Here is a 26,602-nt window from a genome sequence, read left to right on the forward strand (position 1 = left end):
CAATGTTGACAGAGGTCAGGCTGTCTTTATCATTTTTTCCCTTTTCTTTTTTGAGCCAAACAGAAAAAAGAATCAATTTCTGTTGCAATATCCATTCCTAAAGTACAAGCTGTTTTCATAAAGTCATAGAATCCTAAATGGGAACAGGCTGTTGCAGTTATCAAATCCATAGCTTGGCATGCTTCAGGAATCCCCATTAAAGCTTTTTGCCTAACTTCTTTTATGAAGTTATACAGCAAGGTGTCGGATTGGTTTTAAGATAGTTTCCCTAGTCTTCACCTGAGAATCTGCTCTCTTTTTTTTACTTAAGGCCAAAGCAATGAGGACAAGTTCTAGCCTTCTCCTGTATGATGTCCTTTGAGATGATGACAAACTGATGCCTTTGAACTGTGGTGCTGGTGTAATTACTGTATATACTGTGGACAGACAGAGTAACTAACAGAGAGGTGTTAAATTGTATAATATGAGACACATCACTAGACGTTAACATCATAAGACCACATCTGACTTGCTTTGGCCATGTCATGTGTGCAAATTGAATGGAGAAGGCAATGATGCTAGGAATGGTTAGTGGACAAAGAAGAAGGGGCAAGCAAAGAACACGCGGGCTCGATGACCTGAAATCTGATGCAAAGTTGAACATAACAACAGTTGAAAGAAGCTGTGCTTGAAAGGGTAGCCTGGAGAGCACTTGCCTATAAATTTGCAGGCTATGCTCAGACTGAGGAATCCTATTATGGGCTAGCTACATAGCCTGTTCGTGTAATGTGTGAAGCAATGGCTGGGCTTCTCACCATGGCTGAATTGTAAACTTTCTACTTGAACCAAATGTAGTACCTTGGGCAGACCAATCAGAAAGTACTGTCCTATCAGTCCCACACCTCAGCTTCTCTTCTTCAGTCTAAGCATACCCAATTCCTTCTCCTCAGATTAGTCTCAGACACCCCCCACCCCCACCCAAGAACATTCTTGTTGCCTTCCTCTGAACTCAGTCCAGCTTGCAATTGTGGTATGAGTGTATTTGCCATACCATCCAATTGACTTGCCCTGGGGTGGATATTTTCAACTGTGCTGGCTATTTGTCAAGAGGGTGAGAACCTAGATCTGCAGCCTGATTTGTTCAGTTTCTCTTAAGACTCCTCCAAACATGCTGGCTGGGGAATCCTGGGAGTTGAAGTCCATACATCTTTAAGTTGCTGAGGCTGAAAAACACTGCTCCAAAACTTAGCCCAGCTTTTATAAAGAAAGGCAAAGACACAATGATAGGAAATGCTCCTGAACAACATAGCCCTTGACCACTGCCACTTCTCTGAAGAATTACAGAAAGCCCTTGACTTACAACCACAATTGGGACCAGAATGTCTGTTACTAAAACAAGGTGGTGGTTAAGCGAGCTTGTGAGTTTCACAAGCATGGTTGTTAAGTAAAGCGCTGCAGTTGTGAAGTGAATTGCATGGTTGTTCAGCGAATCCAGCTTCTGTCATTGGCTTTGCTTGTTGGAAGTGGCTGAGTAAGTCACAAATGGCAATCGCATGACCCTGGGACCCTGAGCCATTGTAAATACATGCCGGTTGCCAAGTGCCCAAACTTTGATAATCTGTCAGGGGCAAGAAGTCAGTTTAAAAGTACTACAAGTTTATTTCATGCTACATATACAGTACACAGGAGTCTGAACTAGTAACGGTCAAGGCAAATTGGTGCCACAAGCCCCCCTGAAGTCAATTGACTTTGAGGGGGGGCTTGTGGGGGCATAGAGACTCCAAAGGGTTGATCTGTTTGACCCCGCCCTTGGGCTTAGCCTGGCTGTCTCCTACATCATCTGACCATAGGGATCGGCAGTGATAGAAGTCTGAAGACTAGTTGCAAGTCCAGGTTTTCAGTGCTCTGGTAACTTTGAATGATCACTAAATTAATGGTTGTAGTCAAGAACTATCTGCTCTAAAAATATTGAAACATGTGCAGAGACACACGTACAGGAAATGCATCTCTGAACCACGAATTGTGAATTTCCAGGAGAAATTCAGCTGATCGTCACTAAAGGCAGCTGCCACTTTCACGAAATGACTTGAGGTGGAAGACTTTCTTTGCAGATATTAGAAGCTAATTAAGAGTTGGCAAGAGCACCCTGCAGCTTAATTGCCAGTCGGCTGGGGAAAAATGGAGGGGAGTTTTTTTTCTCTCTTCCACCGTGAAAGATCATCATTTTTTCTAAAATACAGCAAAACGCTGCATTTCTTTCATTCCAGATGCATGTAGTTACGGTCCTGTTTTTAAGCCACGGCTCTTGCAAGGCAGAAGGGATAGTCTCTTCCCTCAAGGTTGCAATCTAAAATCGGACAAGGGAAAAGGAAAAAGAGGTGGAGAGGGCAAAGGAAAGCAAGCACACTTGTTTGCTGATGTTATCTAGATTTTACTATAGGCATGCCGGGTTACTCAGAAATGATTGGTTAATTTTTCTAACTGCAATAGCTACAGCCTAATGGGAAAATGATCTACCAGTCACTGGGCTGTCAGTTAACCTAGGGGCTGTGTTCCTTGCTCTTCCCTTGCTACAGCTGGTTGGGAATGGTTGCTAGATGACAGGGTTAGAAGTAGGCAAGCTTTGTGGTTTCAGGGTTGTGTGTGTGTGTGTGTGCTCAAGCAGGAGACCCTATACCTTTCAGACAAGTGACTGTCCAGTCTCTTCTTAAAAATCTCAAGTGATGGAGCACCCATAACCGCTGAAGGCCAGCTGCTCCACTGGTTAATTGTCTTCTCTGTTAGGAAGTTTCTCCTTAGTTCCAGGTTGCTTCTCTCCTTGATTAGTTTCCACCCGTTGCTTCTTGTCTTGCCTTCAGGTGCTTTGGAGAATAGGGACCCCCTCCTCTTTCTGGCAGCACCTCAAATACCAGAATACTGCTATCATGTCATGTAACCAAATATATATATATTTCCTGTTTCAGCCTAACCCAAGGCCATCCGCAGGCTGTAGTCACAACAGTGACAGCTCATATTTGTGTAAATATATATTCATATTTATATATTCATATAGATAGATAGATAGATAGATAGATAGATAGATAGATAGATAGATATAGATATATAGATATATAGATATATAGATATGAAAAAGTGATTGGCCCAAGGTCACCCAGCTGGCTTTCATCCCAAGGCAGGACTAGAACTCATCATCTCTTGGTTTCTAGCCTTGTGTCCTAAACTCGAGAACACACTGGGTCTCCTTTTTTGTACTAGTAGATGTGCTTATTATGTGAACAATGCTAGATTTGGGCATATTACAGCATCTTGTTTTACCTTCTTAAATAAAGACAAAAATATATATGCATTTATTGCATAGGCACTACCATTCACATGTGAAGCCTTGTGGTGGCAAGAGTCATCCTTTTATATATTTACAAAGTTTTGTATTGTTATAAAGTTTGTGTTGATCTTGTGAAGACACCCCCCCCCACAAGTTGTTTATTTAGATTACAAAATTTACAATGCATTTGTTTCAGATTTTAGCTGTGTTTATTTTCCACACACTGTACCTACAGCTACTGTATACATTTAATACATCAATGTTAGTATACTAGTATTACTAGTAGTAATAATAATAATTATGATGATCCCAATTTCTGGTGCAATTTCTGGTCTTGGTGGTGCAAGAATTAGAATATATTTATTTTGCATATTTGTGTATGTATGTATGTATATATATAGCTTACATGTATACACAAACGTATTTCCACATACAAAAATAAGTGAAACAGACTCACATACATTCTGCTTTTTCTGTTGAAGGAAGCCTTCAAATGTTTCAGATGCTCAGATTTTAAGAAGAGGCTGCTGTGTTTACATAATTTGTGGGAATCATGAGAGCCAATTCTAATATACAGATTTGCTGTCAAGTGTCTCTCTATGGAAGAGAAGTAGGGGGGAAAAATCCTGTATTTTTTTTTGATACGTTTGAATTTCAGAATTAATAAACCTGCTACTGTAATCTCTGCCACTCCTTAAAATTATGCAGTGTTTAAATAAGAGGGTTTTTTTTAAAAAATGTAATGTTTGATTAGCTCAAGTCCCACTTTTGTAGAATACTACCAAAGATAAGGATAAAAAAAATGAAGATATTTTGCTGTGTTCAGATGTAACCCTAACCCTTTTGCAATCAAAATCAGAATGAATTCGTACAGATTTATATTCAGTCTCAAATTTAGCATTCATGGATTAAATCTCTTTATGGAGAGCTTCAAATCCTCTCCCAGAAAGATTCTCAGTTCTCTTTTTGCTTAGAATTCTCTTCCCTCCCCAAGGCAGTCCATTTAGAAAGGAATGTTTATGAGAAGCCCGTCCGATGGCATTTTTACAGGTGTTTCAACCCAAAGGTGAAATATAAAGGCATGCCTTCCCCACACAGAGCTGTTGCTACATGAAAAAGTTCTTCCCTTGTTAGCTTGATAAATAATTTTACTGGCTAGAATCTGCTGGATTTTTATGTCGGCTGTCTGTTTTTACTCACTGCAATAAATTCCAGCACTTGGTGGGCTCAGAAACTCAAAAAAATATATATATAGCAGCTTCTCTTTTGAGTGAGTTGTTGCTGAAAATATTCTGCGTTGTTGCTGTTTTTTCATTTTTAGCTCACCACTTAAGTTGAGGTTTGTATAGAGGAGGTGGGAATGGTGCATTAGAATCAAGTGCTTTGGATTGCCGATGGCTGGAAAAATACAGTCATCTTGAAAAGTTCTAAATCTGCAAAAAGTGAGATTCCCCCCAGATAGAATTCTAACAATTCAAGGTAGAGATTCTAAGTTTGCAGAAAATATCTGCCGCATTGGCCAAAAGGATGCCTTTTTTATGAGCGCACCAAGGATCTCAAATACTATGTTATAATTCTGTTATCTTAGCAAATGTTGTGGTGTACAATATAGACACGCCTCAACTATATATGCCTGTGGAAGAAGGAGTGTTATATAGGTTTGCTGCTTTGAGTTACTTATAAACTAATAAAGGTGGGGGGGGGAAACTAAGGGATAAATGTTTAAAGCATTAGACAATACTTCCAAAATTTTGCCTGTGAACACAGAACAGAACAGAATAATAGAGCTGGAAGGGACCTTGGAGGTCGTCTAGTCCAACCCCCTGTTCAAACAGGAGACCCTACAGCATTTCAGACAAGTGGCTGCCCAGTCTCTTCTTACAAGCCTCCAGTGATGAAGTATCTATTACTTCTGAAGGCAACTTCTGTTCCACTGGTTGTTCTCATAGTCAGGAAGTTCTAGGTTGCTTCTCTCTTTGATCCGTTTCCATTCATTGTTCTTGTCCTGCCTTCAGGGGCTTTGGAGAATAGGTTGACCATCTCTTTTTTGTGGCAGCCCTCAAATATTGGAACTCTGCTATCATGTCTCCCCTAGTTCATAATAATAATAATAATAATAATAATAATAATAATAATTATTATTATTATTATTATTATTATTATTATTATTATTATTATTATTATTATTATTATTATTTGGAAGGGACCTTGGAGGTCATCTAGTCCAACCCCCTGCTAAGGCAGGAAACCCTATACCATTTCAGGCAAATGGCTGTCCAGTCTCTTCTTAAAAACCTCCAGTGTTGGAGCATTCACCACCTCTGGAGGCAGGTTGTTCCACTGGTTAGTTGTTCTACCTGTCAGGAAGTTTCTCCTTAGTTCTAGGTTGCTTCTCTCCTTGACTAGTTTCCATCCGTTACTTCTTACCTTGCCTTCAGGTGCTTTGGAGAATAGCTTGACTCCCTCTTCTTTGTGGCAGCCCCTGAGATACTGGAACACTGCTATCATGTCATCCCTCACCCTTCTCTTCGTTAAACTACACATACCCAATTCCAGCAACCGTTCCCTATATGTTTTAGCCTCCAGTCCCCCAATCATCTTTGTTGCTCTTCTCTGTACCCTTTCTAGAGTCTCGACATCTTTTTTACATCTTCTTTTCTTTAAGCTAGACATACCCAATTCCTGCAACCTTTTTTCATATATTTTAGCCTCCAGCCCCGCCCCCCCCACACACACCCTGTGTGCCTGGCTGAGGAATTCTGGGAGTTGAAGTCCACAAGTCATAAAAGGGCCAGGTCTGAAGACCCTTGTCCTAATGTCTCTCATTCTTCGTGGTTTACCTTATTTTCTTCCTTGCTTGCCAAAGGTTTATGTTTTTTCTTTCCTTTTTTCTTTGTTGTATGCCAGGTTCCTGTGCTTATCTTTTTTACAAATAACCCTTTTTTTCCAGCTAAGCTTCTTAACTTTTTTTCCCCCAATTAGGGATGGGGAAAACATGTCGCTATTTGCTAATTCTCTGTTGATCACAGCACTGTTAAAGGCACACTGGCAGAGGATGGTTGTAAATTAGCAATCCTGTAAACTTTCATTTGTTTTCAAGATAGCCCATTACGCACCAGTCTACAAACCACACATGTGTCATTTAACTGACAAGACAGTTTCCTTTTTATCATTAGTTTACCTTGCTCATACCTGGGGGGGGAGGGGGAAACAGCGATTCCTGTGTTTATAAAAAGATAGACTTTACCAATCAAATAAGGACAGTGATAAATCAGAATGAGATTCCAAGAAGTAGGAGTTCTGGTTTGCAATTTTGGAAGGCCCAAATAAATATAATATGCTCACCTAAGCAATAGCCAACTTTATTAAATAAGACGTTTAGGGGCCTCAAATCCAAACTGCATTTCTATACTAAAACCTTTTTTTTTTTTTACAGAATAGCTTTTTGGAAGTTAGGCCAAGGACACTAAGTAGCAAGTGGTCAATATTCTAAATGTTTCCTAAATAGCTTGGTGCTGTATATTGACAGCAGGAATGAGAATGTCTGATAAAAGGACAAGAGATATGATCAGATATATGCACAAGTAAATATAGTTTGCATAGATATAAACACAAATCAGGGATGTCTGTAGGAGGTCAAAAAGATGGCAACCCCCACAAAAAAGAAGCAGAACTTCTGTCTCAGAGGTACTGATGTCATCTTGGGTTTGTGAGCACACACTGATATAAATGCATATCCATATATATTACTTGTATGCAGTGCTTTTTTGTAAAAGAAAAGGGTGCCAGAACTCACACATGTCATACAACCCACCTTGCCTACCCTACAAGGTTCCATTCAAAAAAGGTGCCGGAACTCCGTTCTGAGCGTTCTATGAGAAAAAAAGCCCTGCTTGTATGTGTACACACACACACACACACACACAGAGAGAGAGAGAGAGAGAGAGAGAGAGAGAGAGAGAGAGAGAGAGAGAGAACTGCAAAGAACAAGAACAGTTTTCTGGTTGATCACTCCATTTTTGCAGGTAGTCCTGAACTTATGGCTAATTGCTCAGTTGGTGATCATTGAAAATTACAACAGATATATTCCCCAGGGCTACTTACAACCTGGATTTAATGTTACAATAGCTGATCACATTTTGGATGCTGTTTATGGCCGTTTAGAGCACCCTGCACCACAATTTATAATGTTTTTAGGCGGAAACCAATATATATTTCTGGTTTCTGTCGGGGGGGGGGGAAGTGCATTGTGGAGAATGCATTGACTTAACAATTGTACCATTCGCTTTACAGATGTAGCATTCACTTTACAACCATGGTGTTTGCTTAATGTCCACCACAGAAAGGTGGTAAACTCAGACATGGTCATGTGATGACCTGTTTAATGACCAGCACAATTTACAATCAAAATTCCAGCTCAGTTATGGTAATAAATCTAGGACTAGCTATTTGTATTTTCATCAAGAAATTGCCTTCAGGGGCCATAGAAACTAAGAGAATAACTAAGCAGAGACTGCCAGATGTGCTATTAATGCTCATATTTAACTCAAAAGTGAGAAAATGCATCATAGTAATTCAGTAACTTATTGCACCATGTGAGAAGAATGTTCTTGGACTCAACTTAGATTAGGAGGAACCCAAAGAGGCTGCATGCAACAAACTATGGTTTTTGCCAGTGCTTTGTATATTTTGATACGGATATGTGGAAATGCATAGCTAGTACAAAGCAATGAATTTAATATACAAATATATCTATGACTGAAAGGGATGCAAAGATTACTGTTATAGGAATGTTTGACTCTATTAAGTAGGCAGGCAGTCCCTTGCAATCTGATGCTCTTTGAAAACTTTGGATAGCAGCAAATCCCAGCAGAGGAGATTGTATTCCTATTGCATACCCAACCAAAACAAACACCACTGTGGCTTAATGAGATGAACTTGTTCACATAACATGCTGAGACTCAATTGAGCTTGTTTGGAACCCTGGTTATTCTTTTGAGTTGTACAAATGCGTAGTCTTTGTCACTATTTGGTTACTTCCTGGAGTTGGGGAAGATCAGCTCCTTCAGGGGTCTTCAAATTTGGCCCTTTTTTGACTTGTGGACTTCAACTCCCAGAATTCTTCAGCCAGCGATGCTGAAACAAACTGAACCTTCAACCCAACTAAAATCCAGAGGCTGCTTTCATATAACATACTGGGTCCAAACCCATCAGCTATATTATGGCACTGGCTTGATCAATGGGATATACTAAGGCTGAATTCCCACAACACCATCACAGTCTTCCCAGCCCATTTAGGATTGACATTATCTGTTATGCAAAAACAGCATTTTCCCTCTTGGGAGAATCACACTTCTCTAGGTCTTTTTGCACTTGGAGATTAGACATTAGAAAACTGAAGAATCCCTGTTAAAGTCAGAACTCTGGGTGTGAGTTTCATTCCTATCAGGGCTAGAAATTTGGTTTTGTTTCTCAAAGAAATAGAATAGACCACCTGATTATAATGAAGGGGGAAAATATTGTCCTTTTTTGAAAGCAATTCATTTGCTTTCTTGGATGATTAATGAATTAAAGATAGAGTATATTTATTTTATAGCCTGATTATCTTTGTGCAATAAATCTAAACACTAGTATCTGCCAATACTGAAAAACTAGCCCATTTTTCCTCTTTTTAAAAAGCCCTACAAGCTAAGCTGGACTTCTTATCTCTCCAGTTTTTAAGAAAATAAGATATATTTTTGGCATCATATTACCAGGCTTCTTGAAATCCAAACCAAAAAGGAAATAAATTATTTGGAGAACTAGCAGAAAACGGTTATACAGAAGTTTTTACTTTTGCTCCGTTTGCAAAAGGAAGCTGACGATTGAAATCCTGTGGAAATAAGCAACAATAGAATGTGCGTATGTGTATTTATACACACACGCACACACAGACCTGAAGGAAATCAGGTGGAGCGAATAGGTTTATGCTCTACTTGAGTTCCTCCAATATATTTATTCTCCACTTGATTTCTTTCAATTTTTTAAAACCTTTAACGTGGGATTGGCTAAGGAAGAATGAGGTCTGTTTGAATGTTTCCTACAGTTGTGCAGTGTATTGGAGTTGATGTTGTGGTGGCACAAATTTCCAATGTCTTTTTGCAAGGAGATTTCATGCCATTCAATGGAATTGTGTGGAACATTGTGTGAATAATTGCAATTACAGACAGAAGGAAAGTGGATTAGAGTGCAAAACGCTTGATCATTATTAAACATTTCAGTTCCAGGAGACTTTATCTGTGAAATTTGTTCAGCTTCCTAGGTTAGCCTAGACTAAACTTTGGGGTTTCTTGGATAACCCTGTGGTTGTCAACTGTCCCATTCAATCACCTAGCAAAGAAAACCATGACAGTGGTTTTTAACCAAGACTGAAAATCATCGCCTCCTCCTCTCAAAGTTGGTTAGCTACAATCCTCCATTGAGGATAAATAAAATCTTTCTTGAGTCAAGCTGAATTCAAGGTCTGCTCAGATGTGCTGAAGTTGGTTTTTTGGCAACAATGTAGAGGTGGGTTACCATTGCTTTCTTAGAAGATATCTGTGCTGGTGGTATTCACTGTGGTATTTAGCAGGCTCAGCTTTAAGATCAAACAAGGTGGATCTGGTACGATCACCTTCCAAGAGGCCAGAGACCAACAGAAGAATCCCTATCTGGACACTGGAAACTTGGTTTTCTGAAACACAATTCATAAGAAGGCTGTCTTTATAGTTTTGGTATAAATACCTTCCTCACCCTATTTTACCCCAAACTACAACCCTGTGAGGTGGCCTGGGCTGAGAGAGAGTGACTGCCTTAAAGTGTCCCACTGGCTTTCATGGCTAAAGTGGGACTTGAACTCATGGTCTCCTGCTGTCTAGCCTGGTGCCTTAACCACTAGACTTTCTCTCTCTTAATACTCGCTATACTCTGGGGAGTGGGATAAGGGGCATTCATAAAAGTTTTAGTTCTGTAACATTAAGAACTTGAGGTCATACATTTGGAAGCCGCCCAGTTTAGAGAAGTCTTCCCTAAACCATAATATGATTTGTTTAGTTTGGCTTGTTGTGCGCTAGGTGAACTCTGCCAGGGTAATTTATTTTTTTTTAAAAAAAATCAAGGTTAAACCATGGCTTAGCAGGAGGCATGAATCAGTTCCATATCTTCCACTTTAATCAACCCACAAGCATATCCATACTAGCATTCTCTGCCAGTTATGAAATTAGTGAAGTGCGGTTTTCCAGGAAACTTTGAATTGTAATTTTTGGAAGGAGGTGGCTGTGAAAAATCAGGATGATTTGTATGTGTTAAATTTTTTTAGGCCATTTTCAAAGGAGGGTTTAGGAGGAATGCTTTCTGATTAACGTTGTGAATGAAATTTGGAAAGAATACTGGTTGAAAACAAACTGCCACGGTTGTCCAAATTACGAATAGAAACACTCTTCTGGAAAAAATTAAGCAGTGGGACACCTTCCAGAAAAAGATCTTTGGGTTGAGAGATTTCCTGCACTGTTTGCCTCTTGGTGTGTGCATTAAAACTAGTTGTGACACGCATATATTGAATTAGCCTGATCAAGATTTCCAGATGTTCCATAACCCTATCGTGTTTATGGCACTGATTAGCCCCTTTTAATTGTATAGGTAGTCCTTGACATATAGCCATTTATTTACTGGCCATTCAAACTTACAATGGCACTGAAACAAGTGTTTTATGACTATTTTCCCCACTTACGACCATTGCAGCAGCCTCAGGGTCACATGATCAAAATTCAGACGCTTAGCAACTGGGTCAGCTTGAAGTATTCCACGGTCATGTGATCACCTTTAGCGACCTTCTGACAAGCAAAGTCAAGGAGGAAGCCATATTACTAAGTTAACAACGGACATGATTCGTTTAACAACCGTGGAAAGAAAGGGGCAAAACTCACTTAACAACTGACTCAGTTAGCAACAGAAATTTTGGGCTCGTAAGTTGAAGATTACCTGTATGTACTTTCCAGAGCTCATCATGAACTGGGTTTATGTCAACACATAAGCTCTCCTGCTGAATAGGATGGGATAGGATAGGATAGGATAGGATAGGATAGGATAGGATAGGATAGGATAGGATAGAATAGGATAGGATAGGATAGAATAGGACAGGACAGAATAGAATAGGAATAGAACCTTGAAGGTCTTCTAGTCCAGCCCCCTGGTCAAGCAGGAGAACCTATACCATCTCAGACAGGTGAATGTCTAGCATCTTCTTAAAAATCTCCAGTGACAGAGCACCCATGATTTCTGGAGGCAAGCTGTTCCACTGGTTGATTGTTTCTCACTGTCAGGAAGTTTCTCCTTAATTCCAGGTTGCTTCTCTCTTTGATCAATTTCCAACCATTGTTTCTCCTCCTTCCATCTGGTGCTCAGGTGAACAACCTGACCCCCTCTTCCTTGTGGCAGCCCCTCAGATCCTGGAACACTGCTATCATGCCTCCCCTATTTCTTCTTTTCTTTAGACTAGCCAAACTGAAGTCCCGTAGCTGTTCTTCGTATGTTTAGGCATTCTTTTACAAATCCAAATTCATAGGAAAAACTACATCTTTTAGCAGATGATTGTTACACCCATAACTAGCATTGCTTTTTGAGTTTCACAGACACTACATATTGGCAAGCACCCCTAAATTTTGCTACGGTATGTTTTGCATCTTTTATCCATCTGCACCCTGTTATCTACTGATTTAAAAACTAAGAAGGAGAGGCCTTTTTGGATAATGCTCTATGTTAGCTTTATAATATATCTCATTGATTTCAAGTTGAGAAATGTTAGTCTGTATACCCCAGTCTGAATGGTTCCTTTATAGCATGGAGTTGTGTTCTTGAATTCTCTGCCCCCCAGTGGTGTTTATTTTATTTATTTATTTTATTTTAATTCCATTTATATCCCACCCTTCTCCGAAGACTCAGGGTGGCTTACAAGCTTAGCAGTAGCCTTCATTCTATGTATATGCCTGCTTATTAGGGCTTTCACACCACCCCCCAAGCGGCATTATTACAAAGTCAGCTTATTGCCCCCAACAATCTGGGTCCTCATTTTACCTACCTCTGAAGGATGGAAGGCTGAGTAAACCTTGAGCCTGGTGGGACTCGAACCTGCACTAATTGCAGGCAGCTGGTGTTACTTAAGGAGGCATTAGCCCACTGCTCCACCAAGGCTCTGTTAGTAACCAGTCATTTGGATCATTTTAAAGAGTGAACCAATTCATGGAGAATTAGGATATCGGTAGCTATTAGCCTTGATGGTCATCTACAGCTTCCTGTATTACCAAAAAAATTAGCCGAAATAACAGGTGTTGAAGAGTATCAGCAGAAGAAGACAATTGCTCTGTTATCCATGCCTGTAACTTTCATGAATGAGCTTAACTGGACATTGAGATATGGAGTGACAGATTCTATGGGTCCTTGGAGTATATAATAGGCAGTCTTTGTATCACACCTACTGTATTCATTTATTTACATGTCCAGTAGAGTAATGATGAGTCCATCAGCTACTCAGTGACTGAACTTTTCCAGCCCTTTAGAAAGGAGATTATGATGAAGGAAAAGACAGTATTTGCAACTCAAGCTAAGAAAAATCTAGTGTCTCTGTGTGCTTTAAAGGTTTTTTTCCCCCCTCTCCTCTCAATAGTAACTGCAGAGAAAAAGCAGGCAATTTCCTTATTTTTAAACATGTTCTCTTGGATTTAAATTTCTGGACTGCTTGTCTCTTGGCTGTTTTTCTCCTTCAAGCTGTGTTAAGCCATTAAGATTCAAAGGATAAGTGTTTCTTTTTCTTTTTTTTCAAATATGAATTATTTCTTTCAGAAATGACACTATTTGGCACAATCAAGCACCGTAGAAAAAGAAGTAAAATCACTACAGATTCTTTAGACAGCTTTCAAGAGGCAGTTGTATTCATTTCTTCAGAATTTTGAAATGCAATTGATTGGGCTTTTATTTTCCAGTAGAAAACCATGTCTATATTCAGATAGACATATTTGAAAGTAATGCTTTTGGTTCTTAAATAGCACCCTGCTTAACATCCTGATTCAGTCTTCCCACCATTTTAATTAGGGTTCAGCTACTCATTCTCATTAGAAACTACATTATAGCTAATTTCTTTATGGTGTCAAATCAATGAAATAATAGTGAGATTCTCTCTCTCTCTCTCTCTCTCTCTCTCTCTCTCTCTCTCTCTCTCCCTCTCTCTCTCTCTCTCTCTCTCTCTCTCTCTCTCTGTCACACACACACACACACACACACACACACACACACACACACACAGTGTTTTTTCAGCCAGCTTCCTTAATTTGGGGTATAGATTCTAATGTACACTTCCCTGTAACAGCTATAAGGGAAAAACTAAGACAGATGTCACTTTTCATTAATAGATCATTATCATCAACCCTTAGGTCTGCAGACCTAACATTACATTGCTGTCACCTCCAATATCTCTTTCATGAGAGCAGGTATGGATGATTTACATGACACAAAACAAGGGCTTAATTTCTCAAATTTGAAATGCTTTCATTATAAGCTGATCAGAGGTGTCAAATGAGTTATAGCAAAGAACTGTACATGGTTCGTTGCTATCATTGAAGATCCATCTTTCCCAACTGGAGGTCTCCACTGGGCAACTACTTGTACACAGGTGCTTCTTCCTGATTCCAGTCATGTGGGACAGATCATGATCAATAGAGTTGAAAGAGATCTGAGAGGTCATCTATTCCAACTCCTTCCTTAGAGAGAATCTCTGACCAGCCAGCCTCTGCTTGAAACCTTTAAGAGTCGTTAGAATGAGTATTGCAGATTAACTCTGCTCACTGCCTGAAGTTCGATCCTGACCGGCTCAAGGTTGACTCAGCCTTCCTCCTTCCGAGGTCAGTAAAATGAGGACCCAGATGTGTGGAGCCAATATGCTGACTCATTCTGGGGCAATTTCTAAGGCCTTGAGTTATGCATCTCAGCTTGTTTGAATTTCAGGTGGCTGTTATGCCCTAGATGAAATTTGCTGGTCCAGATATCCCATAATTGACTTTTGGATCTATTTCAGATATTGGTCCTGTTAGCTTCTTCTGTATGCATATACAAATAAAAATGCAATAGGCAAAGCAGCCTTTACATTGAGGGTTTGTATGTTTACATGAGTAACAAAACTGGGGGTTGTCTTGAAAATATGTTGAGATCAAAGAAAATGCAGACATTTCCCTATAGAATCTTGTCAATGGTGAACCAAACTGGTTATCCATTTCTCATATGACTAATGCAGGGATCTTCAAACTTGGCAACTTTAAGACTTGTAGACTTCAACTTGCAGAATTCCTCAGCCAGCCCTGGCTGACTGAGTAATTCTGGGAGTTGGAAGTCCACAAGTCTTAAAGTTGCCAAGTTTAAAGACCCCTGGACTAATGTCTCACCCTATTTCTTCTAAACTATCAACTGTCCAATCAACCACATGTCGCTGAAATACCTAAAGGAAAGGAAAATGATAAGCCCATCGCTGGCTTCAGATTTTCATGCACTGCTAGCTCTTAGTTAGAGGAATGTACCTTATTTAGATTGATTTAAAAGATCATTTAAAAACTACTGTGAGTTCCGAAGGCAGTTGTCAGACTGCTAACTATGATTAGGGATCACAACTAGGGCCCTCACAAGAAGGTATTTGCTTCACATTTTAACACAAAATTGACTAATTTGCCGATGCCCGGATATATAGATGAAGTGGAATGTGCTTGAATGCCGAACCACATTTTTTTTCTCTGAATCTTATCATGCAGTCTACAACTTCAAAAGTTCATATGTCATGATGTAGAGATAACTGCCCTGCACTAGCAAAAATTGCTTGAAAAAGTACTTGCGTTTGGAAAAGGATGTCAAAGTTGATAGGTTAAAAAAAAAGCATCTCAAAATGTAGGCATATTTTATGCAAACCTAAAAAAAAGGTTCAGTCTTTTTTTGCTGCATCCTCCCAAATGATGAAAAAAGATAATGTTCTCAATACTTCATTATCTTTCTTTTGATTATCATCATGTTTTCAACCATACCCTTGAATCTGCCTACCTGGAAAGCTAAGGTAGTGCATAGGAGCATCCAGGAAGAGATCAGGCAAGAGAGCTTGCCAGCTCCCTAAAAAATAATCTGGTCCTCCAAAAATTGTAGACTGCAGTCTGATTAAAAAAAATGTTATTGCAGATTAGGTCATCATTTTGCCATTTCACATATAACACTGGTTTTTTTCCCCCTTGGTTTGATGGGTTTCTTTCTTTATCTTACCTGAAGTGACCTTTTCTGGGCACTCTTGGGGGGAAAAAATTAAAAAGCCAGCAAGTTTTAAAAAACTTTTTGAAATATATAGAAATATATAGTTATGAATGTGTGATAACGTTAATTAACACTTTTGGAGAAATACATTTTTTTGCCATTGTTTTTCATCTGTGCTTTCAAGGAGAGAGAGAGAGAGAAAGAGAGAGAGAGAGAGACAGAGAGAGAGAGAGAGAGAGAGAGAGAGAGAGAGAGAGAGAGAGAGAGAGAGAGAGAGATGTGGGGAGAAAGGTATACATCAAAATAATGTAATTCTGAATGGAAAGGATACTGTTGTGTTTGAGTGTGAATGAACACAATGGAACCACTTCCACCAAACGTACATATTGACACAGACTTCCTGTTAAACTCTATTGTGTATGGTTGTAACGTTAGTCAAAATGAAATGTCAGTTTACATTTTTAAAATAAGCACGTATATAAATAAATAAATACCCCAAAACTCAGTATTCTCCCACCCAAAAAAATCAATGTGGCCATCTTAGATGATGTTTTGGTGGTATTTCCATTGACTGCACAGATCAGAAAAGAGGGCTGAGAAAATATATGCAGACCCCTCACATCTTAGACATTAACTGTTTAAACCTCTCCGCTTAGGACACCGCTGTAGGGCATTGCATGCCAAAACAACTAGACACAAAGATAGTGTTTTTTGTCTTCTCTTGTGCCATCACTCTGCTGAACACCTAATGACCACCTCATAAGACCTGCCTTATGGTCTAACTATATTTATCCATGTTGTATGGCTGTAGTATTATTATTATCCTTCCCATCTTCTTTACTACCCCTTCCTATTGTTGTCATTATTATGATTATTATTACTCTGTTGTTTTGCACGTAAACTGAGAGCTTATGCACTGGAGACAAGTTCCTTGTGTGTCCAATCACACTTGGCCAATAAAGTGTTCTATTCTACTCTAAATGATGGTGTTCTTTTGAAGCTTTTATTTTTTTAAAAAAAAATTATGGAGTCATCTAATAGCCCCAAAGGTTGCTTATCATAGAATTCTTTCTGCATGGATTTCCTGGGAAGAAAATGGGCAATGGAGTACTGGATATGTTTATATATCTCTAAATTTGTTGGAGATTTCTTGATTCTCTTGCTGATTACAATTTGACAGGGAGGTGACTGTTCATTTCCTTGGTTATGGAAGAATCTGCAGATGCTTTGTGTATGTAACCTTTTGGACTAAGTATGAAAAATGGTCATAGTTCACTTTTTACAGTGCTGTTGTAAATTGGAACAGTCAGTATACAAATTGTTGTAAGTTGAGGACTACATGTGATAAGTTTTGAAAAGTATTGGGGGGAAGGGTAATTAATTTGCAAGTTCAGAAACAAAGGAAGTTGGGCTCATTGCTGAGGCAGTGAATCAAAGTACTGCTACCTGAAAGATAAGAATTGAAGTAATTGGTGGATCTGGGAATCAGTCCAAAAATGGCTAGTGCCAAGGAGAGTTTTTTTTTCTTCCAATAACTTCAGTGGACTTTGAATTAGGCCTTGATTTCTGAGTCATTGCCGCTGGGAAGGAGGGGACTGTGCTGCAGTCTAGCGGACTTACGTTGGAGGTGAGCCATGATCTGTCTTTTACACAACAGTTCCATGTGCAAAGCCTGCCTCCCAGCTGTTTGTCTTCGGTGAGAAGAGACAGAGAAACAAAAATGTGACCACAGAAATTTTAGTCGTAGCATCTAAAGAGCTGCAACGGAAGATGGGCCATTGCAAAAGACATTCTATCCCCCTTAACTGTTTAATAAAACAGTGCAAGCTAGAAAAAGTGTGGTATGACTAGAAGATAGTCTCATAGCATTTGAAAGAAGCCAACCAGTTCTTCGAAGTTTTCTGCATGCCTACAGTTGCTTTATACGACTGGTGTGACCGTGGCTTGTGGCGTGGAATCCCGATAACTTCCACTCGTGATTTTAAAGCCCACATTTCTAGCTTATTGGAATATGGAGATCCCACTGAAAATACCTCAGAAATGTAACACTGGATGGCAAGGCAGATAGGATTTGTTTTCTACATACCTTTGAGTTCTTCCTCATTTCAGTTGTAAACAATTGGTCCAATGATGGTCCACCAATCGAGCCTGAAGGATTACAAAAGTATGGAGAAGATGGATTGTGTAACTATCCTATCCATACCAGAGGAGTTCCCATATCTCCATTGCTTTGCAGCCCTGTCTTCTTCCTGAAGTTAGGGAAAACATTCTGGAGCAATATGCTAGAACTTGTCAAGCAATAGAGCTAACATAAATTGATAGCCACTAGTATTTGGGTTTAGGATTACCTTTGTGGTAGAATCTGGTTGTTCACACATTGGAAGAGTGCATGTTTTTTTCATTGTGACAGACAGATGATCTGAATCAAACATGTTTTATTTCCTCCCTACAAGTTGATGGAAAAACACGCAAAAATATTCTGATAAATGAGTTCTTGTGGTTTACAGCAGTAAGATTAGTGAGCCAGCTTAAAGTCCTACTTAGAATGAAAGGGTTTGCATTGGATAAGGTGCCCATTTGCAGTTTCCTGCATGTCAACACCTCTCATTCATTGACTAATAATCTCTTTGGCCTTGCAAAGATTTAATTCAGTGGTGGAAAAATCCTTAAAATGGATGCCCTGTAAATAGATCGTGATATGTGATATATTCCAATCAGTTGCCCAGCAGATCCTCAACAAACTTGCCCTTCTTAAAGTGATTGAATTCATTCAGGAATCAAATAGTAGAAAGGGAAGCCTACGAGCTGTTATGTGAGATCAAGTGATAACACCCAGGGGCCATAAAAACTGATGACTGCAAACTTACTTCAACCTTTCTTTTATAATATGTTACCAAGCATGCATTAAGCTGGAGCTGAGCAAATTTCAAGCTTCTAATGGGATCTGGATTTATTTTGCTTCCTATTAAAACATGAAACAAAGGGAAGGAGTTACAAAAAGGAGGCTGGTGAAATTGTGGAAAGGTCATGGAGTAAAATCACTTATTTCAAGAGGATAATCAGAGCATTAAAGTACAAATAAGTAATCCAGAATTTACTCTAGCTCCAGACCTTAAATGGTCTAAGCTTGACAAAAACATGGAAGCCTCTCTCTGGCTGTTACACATTCTAACACTTAGGAAGAAGGGAAACCAGTTTTGAAATATTACTAAGAAAACTGCAGGGACTTAACCAGGTAGTCACTAAGAGTCAAGACTGACTCAAAAGCACCACATGCGGATGGATGGATGGGTGGATGGATGGATGGATGGATGGATGAATTATATGGCTAATATATTCTCATGGCATGAACTTTGAACTGTTATAAAATATATAAGAGCCCTAGTTAGAATGCAGTATTGCAGGCAAAGTCTGCCACAGTCTGGAGTTCAATCTTGACAGAGCTTAAGGTTGACTCAGCCTTTCATCCTTCTGAGGTCAACAAAATGAGGACCGACCCAGAAAGTGCTGTAAAACACTATGGGGCAGTATAGAAGTCCAAGTGCTATTGCTATTGCTATCAGAATCCATACCTATTAATAAGTGATTTGGAACTGCCAGTTTGGGGAATCCTTCTTTCCCCACTGATTATAAGCTACACAGCAATGTGGAAACTTCAGCATCACAGTAACAGCTGGCACATCAGTCAGTGTCATTAGTAGTTGCTTAGTTGGGACTATGTCACCTCTAGGGCAGAATGTCATCACTTTGTCAGGCTCTGGCAGGGTTTGGGGGTCATTCATGCAGCACGGAATGAAACCGATTTGGAAACAGAAAGGGTAGATCGGGTTATGGGACTAAACAGTTTCATTTAGCATTTGAATAAGTCTTCTTTTCTTTTTTTTTTCCTTTTTATATGTAATATTAGTATTGCTTGTAGTCATTTCATATGAGCTAGAGTGCGATAGAATTAATAGTTTATTGTTGTTAGCATATGGATGTTTATGATTGTTCTTTGTTTTTATACCTTGTACTTAGCTCTGGGAAGTTGGGGGGGAGGGGGGAATGGGGGGGAGGGATAGGGAGGGTTAGGTAGGGGTGGGTGGAGGGAGAGGGGGATTGTTAAAGATAAAATGTACTGTAAAAGTTTTCAATTAAAAAAAAAGAAAGGGTAGATCGAGCACGTCTTTGCTAGTGTCTGCTGCTTCGATTAATATTCCCTCTGGTAAAAATAACTTGGGCTCAATAGCTTTCCCTATGATGGAAAAAATGAGAAAAGTGGTGTTAGCTCCAGAATATAAGGTGAAGGTCCAGTAACGTTTCTGCTAGAATATTCAACAGACATAAAATTAACTGCAGTACTCTGATAAGTTGAATGCAAACTTAAATTAGATCAAATGAGGAGTTTGTCTTCACCACATCTTCTTTGTCTTTTGAGACTAGGAGTTGGCTCTCCTCCCCTTCAGTATCCTGTTTTGTTGGATTATTAAAAGTTTGGCCCTGTGAAGATTATAGTGAAGAACAGTGGTGGGATTCAAATATGTGAACAACCAGTTCTCTGCATGGGTGCCGCTTCCGGAAGTCCATTCTGGTCCTGGGCAACAAAAAATTAGCTACAGGTTCTGCCAAACTGGTGCAAACTGGCTGAATCCCATCACTGGTGAAGAACCAGTGCAAACAAGAAGATCCATTGATTTTAGTGGGTCTGCTCTTAGTGTGAGAATATTATACTTGGATACATGTTCACAAAGGAAATAATTCTAATTATGTCATGTTAGGGGTGTAGAATTACCACCTCTGTATTTGCTTTGTCTTTTAAAATAAAAAAGAATAGAATAGAATAGAATAGAATAGAATAGAATAGAATAGAATAGAATAGAATAGAATAGAATAGAATAGAATAGAATAGAATAGAATTTTTATTAGAGTCACTGACCAGAACTGCAAACAGAAAAACATTAAAATAAAAAACAAAACAAGATAAAATGTTAGAATTGATAGTGGGTATGTCAGTGAATAATAAAAAATACCTAGATTTATAGGTAGTATAACAAAATTTAGCTATGTTCGAGGAGATTGAATCATGCTGAACTGATAACCACTATACATTAAAAAATATATATCAGAATTTCATGGGTGTTTTATGAGGTGGACACTATACAGTGGCTCCTTGAATCCTTATAGAGGCTACAGTATAGCAGGACATGAGCTGCAGTATCAATAGCCCCTTGATCACTGGGGGCTCAGTCTCAGCTCATAGAGAAGATTTTTGTATCAGCTCTCCACAACTGTTGTGGGGAGAGTGTTGAAGCATGTTAATATTAGTGCTCTCTGGAATTTGGAAGCAGTTGGGTGGTACAAATATCTGACTGGTTTGTAAAAAAAAAGGGGGGCTTGACTGCTCAAAAATTAAAATAAACGTTCTTAGGTATAGCAGGCTGATTCTGTTGGATTTCCATGTCTTTAACATCTTGCTTATGTGAGGAGTGAATGCTCAATACAGAGAGTAAACAAACTTTTCATTATTTTTATGAAGTATGCCTCTGCCAGTGTAGGAAAATGTTGAAAGCAGCATTGAAATTTGCCTAGTTTGTGCTAATGCCTTATAATAAATCTCCAGGTTGTGCTTAAGACACTGCAGTGTGCAATTTATTCTAAAACTGCACTTACTGTATTTTATGTCTTTCTGTAATTGGTTGTTTCATCTGATTCTGATTATATTCATGTATAATAGCGACAGGCTCCAGATAGGAATTAAGAATTATCGAATGAGGAAGTTTTGGGGGAATTAAGGCCTTAAGCATCCATAGTAGATATATGTTATGATATTTAGAAATACATCCAAAATGTGCTGTAATCAAATCTTGAAAACAAATTGACTGATAAATCAAACCCTGAAAAGAAATTGGCCAATAAATCAAATCCGGAAAAAACGCAGTGACAGATAAATCAAGTCTGTAAAGGAAACTAGACTGATTGCTCAGAGTCATGATATGTTTATTAAAATAAGAATCTACTTTGTACATGGCTCAGCTTTTGCTTTCCGCAATCATGTTAATTAAGCACGATCACTTCTTGTGCACATAATATGGGCAAACTGATAAATGCACGTATAAAACAGCAGATGAATATTTTTCAGAGGTTTGGCCTTCTTCTAAATATTCTTGGTAAAATTCCCTTCTGAGTGAGCGAGCTTGTGTTTGCACTGAAGTACAAAGGTTGCTGATAATTTATACTAAAGATACCTCTTCAATTCTTGTTTCTCCTCCCAAGCAAGCAAACTCTTCAGATGACTCAAGGTCATTGGCTTAGTCCAATTTCATGTTAAGCAATTATACAAGGTTTTCAGCAGACATTGGGCTTGTATGCTAATTTTGGAACTCTCTTCAACCTCTTCTGCATGGGTAGAAAACGTAGCCTGGGTGTTGTAAATAGCTTGCCACCATTTTGTGATGCTCTTTTGTAGTTTTGGAGATGTTTAGCTATCCCAGAATCTTTTCAAAAATATGGCAATTTATGGAATTGCTCTTACTACACAATTCAGGTGTGACTATCAGCCAATATAATTTGCAAATCCCTAGCTTTCCTTTCTTAAAAATTAATAGGCAACTTAATGTCCTCAAGAGTCTTATAAATGATGTCTCCCATATATTGTCTTTTCTCATGATGGTTGTGTTGATGGAAGTTTTAGTTCTAGAAATCTGGAAGCCACCATATTGTCTAATCCTGTGTAATGAGGGGCAAATTATTTCATTGTATTAGCAATATGGTAAAGGTGCTTGTTATTTTTTTTCCCCAAGCTTAATATCCCCAAACAAATTCACAACAAAAATTGAATCCATCTGTTTGAAGATTTGAAAGGAACAGTGTAAGAAATGCCCTTGCTTGCTTTGATGTTGATCACAGGTCCAAAGATGAGAAATTAGACAATTACTACTCTAAACTCACAGTCTGAAAAGGAACACACACACAAACACATCCTTTTAAAACATGATTTGCTAAACAAGCTGTTATAGTTTGGTTAGACATTGTGCTATGCCATAATGGGGACTTATGGATATTATTAAGCTAAAAATAAATCAACCATACTATGTCTTAATATGATACCGAATCAGTTATTTGAGTGCTGAAGAGCCATGTTGACTTGGAATTTTAGGAGAATGATTTCAAGAAACCCAGAGGTTAATAATTGGGAAAGTTACAGTAAATGATACTCTTATGTGATTACTTTTAGACTTCCATTCTCCTGATGCATCTGCAAATGGAAGATTGGAGTTCTTCAATTTCTTTCTCACTAAATTATGTTTTATGAATCTGAACTGTAAACTGGCTAGTATTGACTAGCTTCCTAAGGCACGGTTCGTCAGTGGCTTGTTTTACTGAATCATAGTTACAAGAAATTGTATTTTATGCAGGTTCAGCCATAATTTAAAACCACAATAAGATAAAAATGATAGTTAAAACTTTGGCTTTCCCTCCAGGGAGAACGCAAGAGCAGGGATAGCCTGAAGCGCACGATTTATTCACATGACAATAAATCACACAATAAATCATTGTGTCTGAAGCTGGGAAGGGAGAAGCATCAAACTGAATAGTTTCAATATAGTTCAGTGGAGCCCTCTCCTTTTCCCCTCTGTCCAATTGATGCATAAAAAATGCACTTGAGAATGAAAATAATGTGCTTGTAATTGGATTAAATGAGTTAACAGAAATAGCAGTATCATACCATGATTTTTTCCATGATTTTGCTATTTCGATTAATAGCAATAGCAATTAATACAATTTTTTTTAAAAGAAAAAAAGAAAATGGTGCTGCTTTTTTGCAATACACGCTTCTCTTTTCTCTGAGTTTAATGGATCTTTTTGCTAGTGCTGTGTTGCTGAATGGAATGGCCAAAAGGGGGGAAATGTATAATAAAGGTGCTTCCTGCATAGCTGTTTATGTTCTTTCCATCTGAAGAGCAACCAGGGGAAAAAGCCACCAATCTTTGCAGTAAAACCAAGGCCTATTGGAGAGGAGACTGGCCATGTGATGCATCTATGCATCCCTTGTTTGTTTGAATTAGCCTAGACTAAACCAAGGTATTTATCCAACCTGCACCAGCCTGTGGCAGGCCACACAAAGAATAGCAGCAATCTTCCTTTTGGGGTGTGTATGTGTGTGTAATTATTCATCTTGTGTAACTCAAGTGCTTTGACTGTCTTGTATCTGAAACTCCAGGTTCACAGCTGTTTAGACTGCCTGTCGTTCTTGTCCTTCAGCTCAGCCTTGCCGGCTTGAGTTATAGACTGAGGCTGCCATCTCAACTCAAAAAAAAAATGGTAATTGAATGACAAGGAGAAAGTTTAGCTAAGTTTAGTTGTCAAGAGGCAAGTAGGAAGGTCCCAACTGTTTGACTCTGAATGATTATTCAAGGTGCCTCCATAGTTTACTATGATAATGGTCCCCCAAGGTTGTTAACCACAAATGGCATGAGACCCAGCCAACCTAGACAGTGGTGGGGAAGGATGGGCAATGCAATCCATTGGGATCTGTGTCTATCCTAGGGTAGGCAGTGACCTTAAAATTAACACAAATCCTCTCCTCAAGGTAGCAACAGACCTAATCTTGTTACCATATTTCCCCCCCCCAAAAAAAAACATTTGATATGAGAACATTTTCTTCTCTGGATCAAAAATAAAGGCACCCTTCTACAAATGTGGTGTCTCTTTCATTCTGTCTGAGAGCATCAGTGGAAGATGACCTACGGACTTTTGTCCTTGTTTCTTCACTTCCTGAAAGTTTTCCTCGGAAGCTTGGTTTGACCAAGTCTCTGTATGTTCTCTCTGACTTTCAGAACAACGGACTCATATTTTTCCTCGGTCAAACAGACAACCATTTCAGAATTTGAGGTATTCTCATTCTCATTTGAACAGCTTGTGTGTATGGTTACCTGCATGTGTGAAAGCATATCTAAGAGGTTGAATACCTTAGTTGAGAGTAGCGTCTAATTCAGGGGTCTTCAAACTTGGCCCTTTTATGACTTGTGGACTTGAACTCCCAGAATTCCTCAGCCAGCTTTTCTGGCTGAGGAATTCTGGGAGTTGAAGTCCACAAGTCATAAAAGGGCCAAGTTTGAAGACCCCTGGTTTAATTATATAGAAGATGAAATAATACAGAGCATTTAAACAGGGCATTGGAACCTTTAAATAGCACTCATATTCTCAATAATTCTGGATGTAGCATGCTGATTGATACCATTGAACTGATTTTGAGCCTCAAGTATTTAGAAAACTACCTTCCGCTTTCAAAATTTTGAGGGCACACTGCAAACACCAAAAAAAATGTGCATTAATAATTACAGTGTTCAAAATAAGGCCTTGGAGTGCCATTTTTAGATTTTGTATTGTCCCTGCCATTTACTTTGTAAGTCCATGGGAGTAAGCTACCATTGATACCCATCAAGGTCGAGCCTCCATCTATGCCTTGATAGTGCTATTAATTATTTTGCAGTGTAATCTTTTAGACCATCTACTGGTGAAAATTCCAGCTTGGGGATGGAATGGGGCCAAAATAAGGGTTTTGTTTATTTCATTTCTGTTTATTTTCTACACCAACCCATTAGACGAGCACTAAATCAAACCAGATCATCATCCCTTAGAGTTGGCAAAGAAATATCATTTGGTGGCTTCCAATGATGCAGTTGCCATGTCACCGATTGGATTAAAGAGCTCTGCAAGCAGCGGCAGAAAGGAATTCTGGCTGATTAATTACCATCAGATCAAGACTCTGTGTTTGTGAAAAAGCCCTGGCAGAGAAATTGGAATATAGATAGATTTAGCTTAATGCCTGATAACTTTGCTGCCTAGAGGTAATTTTAACTACATTGCAGGTGACCCAGTTTGTGTCAGATGTGACCCTCTGAATGGAAGTAAGTTTTTTCTGGTGGAGAGCAAAGGTTGGATAGACAGGTTTAATTTTGAGCTGAAGATAATTTTTGCAGCATGATCCCTGCCCTCTCCCCACCCACTCTATCTACTCAACCAATTTCAGACCACTTGAAGAAATAATAAGATGAAAGGCTAGGTGTCTATGCATTTTGCCAGGCAAGGCATTATTTCTCCTGGGATACGAATGAGTGAAGTCATTCCTCGACTAAGTATTAGGTATAGGATACCAGAAGGAGCCAGAATCTAATAGTTCTGAAATGCCCTCTGGCAATTAAAAGAAATCAGTTCATCCACTCTAGATCTCCAAATTATTTCTATCCTGTGTTTCTAAATAAAGCAGAGTGTTCATATTACTGTGATTTAAGATAATTCTCCTCTGTGCTTTTAAGCAGGCAAAATTCCTTAGGCTTGTTCCTTTTATGTACTAGTAGTCCAAGAATTCCTACCTCATGTCATTTTGAAATATGTCTTTTATGGATGCTCATCCAATTTTGTTATAATTGCTCTTGTGAAATATTCCTCTACTTCTAATGATTTCTTAGTAAAAAAAAATCCTTCAAAACCATATAAGGTAGCCAATTTAGCTCTCTCCTCCATCAGTATGTCAATTCCGCTCTAAAATAATTCAAATTGGTGATCATCTTTCTCTGCTGATAATAAATTCCAGAGATTAGATATGCTCTTTATTTCAAGACAGCCAGATCTTGGGTCAGTAACAATAGTATACAGAGATTTCATCTACCCAAGTGAAGGCGGTCTTAAGCATAATAGATCATACTGCAGAATTCTCTAGGTTGAAAGAGGTTGAAAAAGAAGGTAAATTGATTTGAACATGATGTTCTAGATCCCAGAAGAATAAAAACAGAGGAAAAGAAATAAGGAAGTAAGCATGCTTCCATCACATTGCCACGGTAATGAGTTTGGTGGAAGCTGCAGAATTATGGTGCTAAGTACCGTAGCAGGCCCCATCCAAACACATCTAGCAGATGCTAGGTGAGCTAAGACTGTCTTAGATAATTCAAAATATGAGAGGGGACCAAATAAATAAATAAATAAAGGTCTGAAGAATGACAAGGGGAAATCTTTCTTTGTAAGGGGAAG

This window comes from Vipera ursinii (genome assembly GCF_947247035.1).
Source record: "Vipera ursinii genome assembly, chromosome: 10".
Classification (NCBI taxonomy): Eukaryota; Metazoa; Chordata; class Lepidosauria; order Squamata; family Viperidae; genus Vipera; species Vipera ursinii.